This window comes from Geotrypetes seraphini, chromosome 12 (assembly GCF_902459505.1).
Source record: "Geotrypetes seraphini chromosome 12, aGeoSer1.1, whole genome shotgun sequence".
NCBI classification, from domain to species: Eukaryota; Metazoa; Chordata; class Amphibia; order Gymnophiona; family Dermophiidae; genus Geotrypetes; species Geotrypetes seraphini.
In genome coordinates this window covers 104,340,234-104,350,824 of record NC_047095.1, presented here as the reverse complement: position 1 = coordinate 104,350,824, position 10,591 = coordinate 104,340,234, and positions in this window count along the sequence as shown.

Here is a 10,591-nt window from a genome sequence, read left to right as displayed (position 1 = left end):
ACTGGCCCAGACTGCCGCTATGTCTATCCCTGTACCACATTCCCGATCAAAAAATTGCCCAAGTCCCAAAGCCCAAACCCAGACCTTTTAGTTGGAGGAAGGGCCAGTCCTTCAGTCCTGTCTGAGGCCTGTGGCTATCACTGTGTGTTTTTTTTACATCATCGCTGTAAAGGGCAACCTTTTGAAAATATTTTAGAAATGTATTCTGAAGATTTAATGCAAAATGATGAAATGGTACTGAAATTTGTAAAAAATAAAAAACAAGTCTTGTGTAGACCTTTTCAAAACCCATTTCATACACCCCAGGACTGTGTTTCCTACCATGAATGTCATGCTGTATTTAAATTAAAAAAAAGTAAACCTTAAAATCAAAATGTCTGCAGTCTTTTATTTTCATTTTTAAAAAACATTATTTTATTGAAGATATGTTTTTATACACTCAGCCACTGGTAACTGGGTAATAATTTACGTCTTTTATGAGGAAGGAGTTCTTTGGTCTTGGCAGGTTTTGTATATAATTCAGGAACCTTCATAGCTGGGCTCTCCTTGAGGCGTAACAGTACCTCTCTGTTGGCTGCGTTACCCACAACCGAGGAAGGCATATTTAATTGAGCTAAGGTTTGCATGAACTCCCCCCAGCCTAGGGGCCTTCTTTGCTCTGAAAGAGCATGGGTCTGCGTAACACTGCGAACGAGGTCAAGCAGGTTAGAACCACTGATAGGTGTTCCTTGGGATACAAATGTACCATCTCCCACCCAGGATGCAACACTTTTGTTTTTTGACAGTTTGTTAAGCAGGACTTCGGCATTTTTCCTATAGCGCGTATTGATGCTGTTTAACACTTCTTGAACCACAGAGTCGAGTGGTATACTATTTTCTGGAGCGGGGGTTGTTGAAGCGTCAACCAGTCCCTGTAGATACACATTTAGCTTTTCTTTCTCCATATCCCTTTGTCTGTTCAACACGAGATAACGTTGTAACACTTCTGAATAACGTTTAACTTTTTCATGGTCAGACATACCAGGGCTCTGCAGTATGTTTTTCATTTCCTCGTCTAACCTAAGTATGGTTGAGGTTCTATTATTTTCTTCCCGGTCTATGGGGTTTCTCAAGCGCTCGAGTTGTTGACTAGGGACCAGGTACATTTTTTCAGCGTGATGCATCAGCGGTTTGTCAGAAGACCCGTTATCAATGGTATAGCAAAACTTAACAAGGGCCTATAAATCCGCCCGATTGTTTCACCAACTGCTTCTTTTTTTTCTTAAGGGTTAATCTTTTATCACACAGTCTTTTTATGGCGTGACGCTTCCCTTTTAAAACCTTTATCTGGTTTTGTGAAAGCGGGATGTTACCTTTTAGGGTGTTGAGAGCGATTTCAGCTATAGCAGCCACCAAATCATCAGAGGCTGTATTCAGGATGGCTTTTCTGTGCTGCGGCGAGGCTTGGACTAAAAGTTTTAAAAGGGGCAGGTTTCTCTTTACACGGCTAGACATGTTACCTGAGACACACCCCAGCGTATATGAAGGGATCTGGTTATGTATTCACAGCCTTTTACGGGTTGATTGTGGTTTTACAAAATATACCTTTGTCCAGTCTGGCGGGAAAATATCCGTTCTCAATCTGTAAGCCTCAGGCGTTGTGGTATTTAAGTCCACACAGAGATAGCTTTCTGGTGGCATCCTCGAAGGCTTCTAAAAAGAATTGTGATTTTCCAGGGTACATCTGCCTAGCTAGAATGGCTACCTGTAACTTATCTCTAGGATTCTTAAAGAGAACCATGTATTTGGTGTTTAAAGTTATAGTCTGGCTTGTTTTACCCTGGCAGAAAACATTCTGAACTATATATATGATGCTCAGGTTTCTGTGATGTACGTACTTAGTAAAGGCATTCTCTATTTTGCCGCTTTTACAGGCAGAATCCATTAGATCATCTATAATAACCAAGTTTACTTTATGGGTTGGAAACATTCGGTCATCGTTAAAAGTATCAGGCAAAATGTCCGTAAAAGTAATAAAAGGATATTTATTTAACATTTCTTTATACAAAGGTTGCCAACAACTATAACACCAAACACCAAACAGGGTGCTAAAACAAAAATGTCGATCCCTGGAACGCATCTGGAAAAAATCTAAATCCCCCGCAGATAAACAAATCTGGAGAGTCAACATTAAACTCTACAACAATACACTCAAAAGAGCTAGGAAAAATTTCTATGGTGACAAGATCTCCAGTTCAAAAAACCAGAACAGTATGCTGTTCAATATCTGGCGCTCCTTAACTCCCAACACCAACCCTTCTATACTTCCCCCCTCCCCATCAGTGGACCTACTAGCAAACTTTTTCAATGAAAAGGTCACCGCCTTGAGAAGCTCCTTCCCTCCCGTAGTCTCCTACAATCCTCTGGTGCCCGCCTCCCCCGATCCTACCACAAAGGTCCCCACCCCCGTCCCAGTCAACAGATCCTGGACTACCTTTGAGCAAGTATCCGATTCGCAGGTCCTCAAACTCTGCCTGAAACTGAAATCCTGTAACTGCACCTTGGATCCATTCCCATCCTATCTATTTGAGAAAATACCCACACAGGCCATCTCCTCTCTCACCATACTCATAAATTCTGCCCTATCATCGGGCCTCTTCTCCCCTGAAATGGGACGCATTGCACTGACCCCCCTACTGAAGAAAGCTGACCTAGACCCCTCCTCCCCATCCAATTATCGCCCAATAGCAAACATTCCGCTCCTAACCAAATTGCTAGAGTCCATCGTCTCCTCCCAACTCTCAGCCTACCTGGAAAGATTCTCTGTCCTCCTACCCTATCAATACGGCTTCAGACCCAACTTCAGTACCGAAACCTCCTGGCCTCCCTAATCTCAAAGATCCAACAATTTCACTCTCACAAAAAATTTGCCGTTCTCCTTCAATTCGACCTCTCTGCTGCCTTCGACGTTGTCCACCATGACATTCTAATCTTCCTACTCTCCGAGATCGGCATTAGTTCTACAGTCCTTGACTGGTTCTCGAACTTCTTACGTTCTCGCTCTTACACCGTCACCAAACATGGTTCCTCTTCCTCCCCATGGAAACCGACTTGTGGAGTCCCACAAGGCTCCCCCCTATCTCCCATCCTCTTCAACATTTATATGTCCTCCCTGAATCTTCTCCACCTATCCCCCCTAGAAACACTCTACACTTACGCCGACGATATCCTGGTCCTCATCGAGACCGACGCGAACCTCACCAGTCTCGCAGCTAACATTTCTTCTTGCATAACCAAACTCCAATCCTGGGCTCACACTGTACAAATGAAATTGAACGAGTCCAAAACTAAACTACTTTGGCTCGGCCCTAAACTTGATCAATTACCCACTTCCATCCCACTGCCCACAGGCTCCTCTCTACAGCTGGAATTCTCTAGCAAAGTTCTGGGCATCACCATAGATTCATCATTATCCTTCAACGACCACCTCAACTCCCTGATAAAAAAATGCTTTTGCAGCCTTCACATGCTGAGGAAAGTGAGATCCTGCTTCCACCAAAAACACTTTGCCGTCCTCGTACAATCCATTATCCTCTCCAGATTGGATTATTGCAATTCCATTTACCTAAGCTTAACAAAGAAAAGCCTCCACAGACTCCAACTAATCCAGAACACCGCGGCCAAACTTATCTTCTCAAAAAGTAAATTTGACCATGTCACACTGCTCCTATCCAAACTCCACTGGCTTCCCGTTATTTCCAGGGTCTACTTTAAATGTGCCTGCCTAACCTTCAAGATCCTCCACGGTATCCTTCCTCCTTTTATCCCTCTATCCTGGAATTCCTCAAATCCAACCTCCACTAGATCCACTCAAAAATTAAAACTATCCTACCCCTCCTTAAAAGGCATCTCCCTTGTTGGTAAACTTGGCTCTTCCCTCCCTTTCAGAATCACTCAGCTCTGGAACAGTCTCCCCTCCCCTCTCCGCAATTTGAGCCCCCTTCTACCATTCCGTAAGCATCTGAAGACCTGGCTCTTCTCCAGAACGTAACCCCGTCCCGCTCCTGGTACTCTCACACCAACCTCTCTTCTCTCATACTTATATAATTCCACTGGAGTTCCGTTCCTTCCCTAACCATGTAAACCGTGTCGAGCTCCATCTGCGATGATGCGGTATATAAACCCAAGATTTAGATTAGATTAGATTAGATATTGTCAGGCATGACAGACAATACACGGCCAGCGTGTTCTAACAGTTTTTTAACAAAGAAGCTCTTGCCTGAATTGGACGGTCCTGCTAATATACAAGAGAAAGGGTGTGACCAGCGGGCATCCACCGTTCTAGTATCCATAGGGTAGTGTGCTGAACCCATCCTCCTCCTTCACTCTTTTGTCATACACAACTTGCTGTGTTTTTTTAATCACACCGGTCTCTATAGCCCACCTTTTTTTGTTTCTTATAATACCGGTTTGTTGTACCCCTATCTTTTTCTGGGGTAAACCCTCTGCACCCGGTTTGTAGTCAAAAACTAGATCTTTTAAACTAATAAAATTGATTTTCTGGTTGTTTTCTACATTTAACGTTATCCCTTTCACTTTCATACAGGTCTTTCCACTTGTCAGTTTGTAACCGTATGTTTTAGGACCCGTTGATACATACTCAGTTATATGTTCATCAGCAGGTATCTCACTGGTGAGCTCCCCTAAATAATCACCCAGAGGGGGGTTCCAGTCACCTTCACGGCTCACAAATATCACAGAATCTGTATCGTGGTACAGACAATGTTATTGTAGATTGTCTAGAAGTTTGTACAACTCTAAACGCGCATAGGCTGTTGTAAAACAGGCTATGAAAACATTAATGTTACCGGGCAAAGTAGTGCGGTCTTTTGAGTGCTTCCAAGACACGCAGGCTGTTTCATCATCGATAAAGTCACACGATGAAACCTCAAATTCAGGGGAAAACAGATATTTAAAGAGATCATCAGGATCTCTGACAATGCTAACGGTAGGCAGGTTTGTCCTTTGACCAAATTTCCCCCACAGAGAATTTAAGAAAAGTTTTGCTATTTGGCATTTAGCAGGTTTTAACTGAATATGGTCTGCCCGCAAAAGTACACCTTCTTTTCTATAGAAATCAGAGATGTACATGTTTTGTTTTTCTGTATCATTGCACCACCGGGGATAGTCAGAAGCCTCTTGTTTTTGACGGAGGTGTATTTTGATGTATTCAGAAAAGAGACTGTCAGATTTTTGCTCGAAATGCCAGATTTCATAGATTTCAACAACCACATAACCTTTTGCAATGGCAACATCCATCTCCACCGTGCACCAAGTCCCCACGAAAGCTCTCTCCTTATCCATATGGGCACACGTTTCTGGTTGCCATGCGTCGGCACACGTATGGCACAAAGGAAACATAAGCTTACCCCCCACCCTGACGGGTAACACCGAGAAAAAGAGCTTTCTTGGAGGATATACTTTTGCTTTTATAAAACCAAAGTAATTTGTAGGTGGACCAAAGTTGTCATAAATGATTTGCGGATGGCCTGTTGGATATTCCTTTGTTTTATTGACAAATGGGTATAGGCTGGTAAAATCATAATAGTTAAATTTTTCCCCAGGTTTTGTTTTGTAGTATAGAGAAACAGCATTTGTTCTACCCCCAAAAAGGGCATCTCGTGGGGCCAAGGGTTGCGGTAATGCAGAGCTAGCCAGGAAGTCTGCACAGCCCCTATCATTTTCTTTGATCATCCGCTTCCACTCATGCTCCCACAGACTTACGACCTTGAAGCCCAGGCTTTCCAGGTAGGCTGTCTTTAGCTGCTTTTTGTAATAAAGAGAGCCATAGGTCATGGCTGCTACAGGATTCTGGTCTTTATCATTAAAACAGACCGGACAGCCGTGATAAAAGCAACCATTAAATTCAAAAGCTGTTTCTACCCCATCAATAACAGCGTAACCATCAAGAAAATAAGACCCCACCTTTCTTTCACCACCGTTCAGAGCATGCATGATCTGTATATTTTGTGCAGCCTCTTGATACAGCAACCATTGAATAGAGGGGGATGAATATCTCTTTTTGTGTCTGTGGTAGTTATCCGGGGGGATGAGCGCCACGGTCTTGGGTTCTAAAATCATAAATCTGAACATGGCCATACATACAGAGGCTAGGGTTATATATTGGAAAGGGTCTAAACAATTCATTAGAATTTCTGAAGAACCCTCACGTTCTACAACCACATCTTTCTGTGTCATTTTCATGATTTCTGCTCTGTAGAGAACACATGCCTGTCGCAAAATAGCCACATCCTGTTGACAGTAATAAGCCAACTCTTTTTGCAAATCAAACGTCTTGTGCTGGTTGTCCTTGTACCATTTTAAAAATTCCTCTTTTTCTTCAGGCATCATGTTTCTCACATCATAATACTCCTTATCCGGCATACACCCCACATAGTTTTGATTTTCCTGAGTATTAAAAAAATGCAGGAAATAACCCTTACAGCCTGGAAAATCTAAGGCCTTTGGAAGTTTGCTAAGTTTCATAGGTAGGAAATTTAGAGAGTCTATGAAACGAATAGCTAAAGGTTCTACTGTGATTTGTAAAAGCTTACCACCTTGAACCAACAGATCTGTGTCCATCTTTTCCTTTAACAGTTGGCTAAGAACAAAATACCCGTCATAGCCTTTGGCATTATGGGCTATGAAGGTATAGTCTAAATTTTTTGTCACAAAAAACCTGTATAAAAGCAAAAATACACTCAAGACCCTTGAATTCCCATTTTCTTGTTTCGTACAAGTCCTCGGCATATATGTAATTAGGAATGTGCCAGCCCGTTTCCTGCATACATTCGCAATCGTAAATAATATACTTTTCAGATGTTTTGAGTTTATCGATGGGTGTCATAAAACATAAGTGTATGTCATCACCGCTTAAGGGTTCACGGCATAGCTTACACATTCCACCCTTACATTTATGTTTTTCGTTCACATAGGATTCACATTTCAGACACTGTGTTTTAGATAAACACTCCACTTCTTTTTTCTGTGCCAGCTGTATATGTCTATCTAAACAGTCTTTAGAGCGACATCACATCTTGCAATTAGGACACCTCTGCTGTATACCGTCATTGTTCAAACATGTCTGTGTTGAACAAAGACGGCACCATAATGTACAGGAGTGATCGTGACTATAGGGCTTCTGGCAAAAAGTACAGAAATTACTCTCCCCATAGAATTTTTTGACATCGGTTATGCCGTAGAAATGATCGTCATGTAGCAATAAGAAAACCGTTTTTGGATAAATGGGCTGGTCTGATGTTTTAAAGCAACACCACGAGTTTGTATAAAACACAACTCTTATATTTATCTTTAAATGTTGTTCTATGGTTGCTACATCATCGAGCATGACTTTTTTATGTATCGACCACCCCAAATCATTATGTAGCTTTTCAGCACCTATTAACAGTTCAGCATCTTTGAGTTTTACGGGGGACATAAGGGCTGTAAGGCTACCGGCAAAACACAGGTTATTGCCAGGTTATTCAAATCTATTAAATACATCCTTTTTTTCTGCAAAATCTGGCTAAACAGTATCGATTTTAACACCCTACGACCCCCAACACCCTTGTTTCTTATTACAAGTACAACAACACGGAATAAATCACAGACCTGTATTTCTCTGTGACTTTGAAGGAGTTTAGCAACCTGGTCTAAGAAATCATCAGCATCTAGCGATGCGGGATTTAATTTACCAGAAAACAAGTTGTGAAAAAGTGACGAATGTAGGTGCACTTGTACGTAGTCACCGGGCGATACTCTGTTGCTAACATCGTCCAGGATATGTTGAATGCCTTGGCGTATAGCATTTTGAGCATCACTTAATGATGTTATCCTGTCTAAATTAATGAAACGAAATTCTTCTGAATAAAGCACACCATGAAACTTGTCCAGTTTACGATCCCATCTTTTCACAAATTGGACATAGTTGATTGGTTCTGAATCTTCAGAAGGACCTAATGCACCCTTATTTGAACCATCCTCTGACACTTTGCTGCTATCAGAATAATTATCAACTTCATAACATTCTCCTTCTTCTGTGCTGTCCGGCTGTACTTCTATGCTGTTAAACTTTTCTGTCGGCTTCACGGTATCTGCTTGTGACTTTCTAACATTTTCCCGATCTACAATTTATAACATAGCATAAAACCATTAATACTTTTTCCCCATCCTTGAGGATCTGTCTGTGCTTAACATTTTCTTCATCAACCATTATAAAAGTAATGACATTTTCTTTTACACTAGTCTCCTTACAAAATCAGAATACTTACTATTTCGTTTATCTTTTGGTTTCCTGTAAGCAGCTTTGGACTCTGGTTCCCCGTGTAAGAAGCTTTTACTATGCGATCTTTTCCTGTTATACTTTTCTGTCAGGTTCATGGTATCTGCTTGCGACTTTCTAACATTTTCCCGATCTACAATTTATAACATAGCATAACCGATAATACTTTTTCCCCAACCTTGAGGATCTGACTGCCTAATATTTTCTTGATCAACCATTATAAAGGCAATGACATTTTCTTTTAATCCTAGTCTCCTTACAAAACCAGGATACCTACTATTTCGTTTATCTTTTGGCTTCCAGTAAGGAGCCGGTTGTTGGTTAGAACTTGTCGATGTAGAAGGTGTCGGCTCTCCAGCCGTTTCTTGGTCTAATCATAACGAAAAAAAAGAATGTTTTGTAGATGTTGTTTTTAAAAACCAACATATGTACCGGATAATACAATTTGTCACTTACTGTTTAATATCTGTTGTCTTTTTCTGGTAAGAGATAGTTTATTTCTACCATCAGATCCCTGTTCCTGTTTTTAAATGCAATGATAGATTCAGAGAAAGAAAAAATGATGTCCCTAAAACCAAAAATAAAAGCCCCTTTTCTACTCACCATGTTAGCAGTTGATGTATCCGGGGTCCGGTGTAGCACCCACAAAAACCAGAATGCTTGCTGGTCTTCTCATAGTTTATTTTATATACTTACACCCCCCCTCTATAGAGGTTATCCATTCACAAAGGCTTTATTGTATGTCTAAGGCCTCTGCTAGAGCTTGTTTGTCTTGGTTAGTCATTTTAGATACCAAAATGACCCCTACGTGTCTAGAGCCTAATTCCTTATAACCTGTCACACCTTCTATTGTTTTAGTTTGGGGTGGTAATACATGTGGCTAGCCATTTCTAAAACACACCACACATTTTATTATTTTTAAGAAAATCTTTATTTTACAACAATAAAACTTTTATACAAACAAACATACCGTTACACACTGTATTCCCACAATCCCGAGAATAAAAAAACAAAAACATGTTTTAAAAAGCATTTCTTTTGAAGAATGATTTATAATCGGTGTCACGGATTAAATTATTTACAATCTCTACATATGCACCATCTCTCATGAAATTGACCAATCTATTGAGTAGTCGTGGCCCATTTATAGAGGTCTTAATATCTCTGATTAAATCAATGATTATATTAATGCTTTCATTACAAAGCATCAATATTTTCATTTTATAGCCTACAAAAGTGACTACATTTACCACACGTCCTAGGCATAGCATGTCACAAGTTTTTTTGAGTTTCTGCTGTATTTCCTTATGTCCCCATATCAAGCAATCGTGGTGTTTTTGCCCACCAGCACGTATTAAGCAGGCTCCACAATCTTCACCCTTCACGCCTTGCAGACATTTATTTAGAATTCAGTATACAGCTACCTTTATAACTGATTTAAGTTCTGTTGGTGTTTTGGAAAGGCCTATGCTGGTCCACAGTCCATAATCACAAGAATCTTCAGGTTTATGCTCATTCACCGCTGGTTCTCTTTGAAACGAGCAGAAAAAACACAAACATGATAGATTTATCATTGGCATGTACACCTTGTCCACAGGTTTCTGTGATCGTGAAGATCCGCCACTTCCCTACAAAAAAAACCAAACATACAGAAATAAATTTTCCTTTTTAAAACACATGAACACATTCAGCTTCATAAACCCTTCAACGACCCCTGGTAATAAAAAGTGCGTGTGTCTCTCTCTCTTACCGTGGAAGATCCTGGCTTTTCCAACATGTCTGTTGCTTCGGCTTCAGCAGCGGCTTCATAAAATTCAATATCTGAAGTATTATCCTCTGGTAGTTCGTAGCCTACATCTTCATTTTCTGTGTCTGAATCATATAGCTTTTGAGCATCTGGAAACTCTTGCATTTCAGAATCTGTTAATTCATGTGTATGCTTCCCGGTATCTGCCGTCACGTCAATCGGTTTTTCAGCCGGTGAGTAACCCTCTTTCTCTGCATTACAGTCTTTAAGAAAGTTACGAGGCCTCTTGGTAGGCCTTTTTTCAGTTACCTGCGTGTTAAAGGGGTCCATATTTTCTTTGTCTGATTCGTACAGTTTTTCTGTCTTTGGGTAACCCTCTTTTTCTACATCACGATCTTTAAGAAAGAAACTCAATCTACGAGCCTTTGTGACAGTCATTTTGTTTGACGGCTTGAGAACCTTTATTTCTGTTGCTAACAGCTGTGAGAACTTTTTATCTCTGATGTTAACAGCTGTTAAAGATC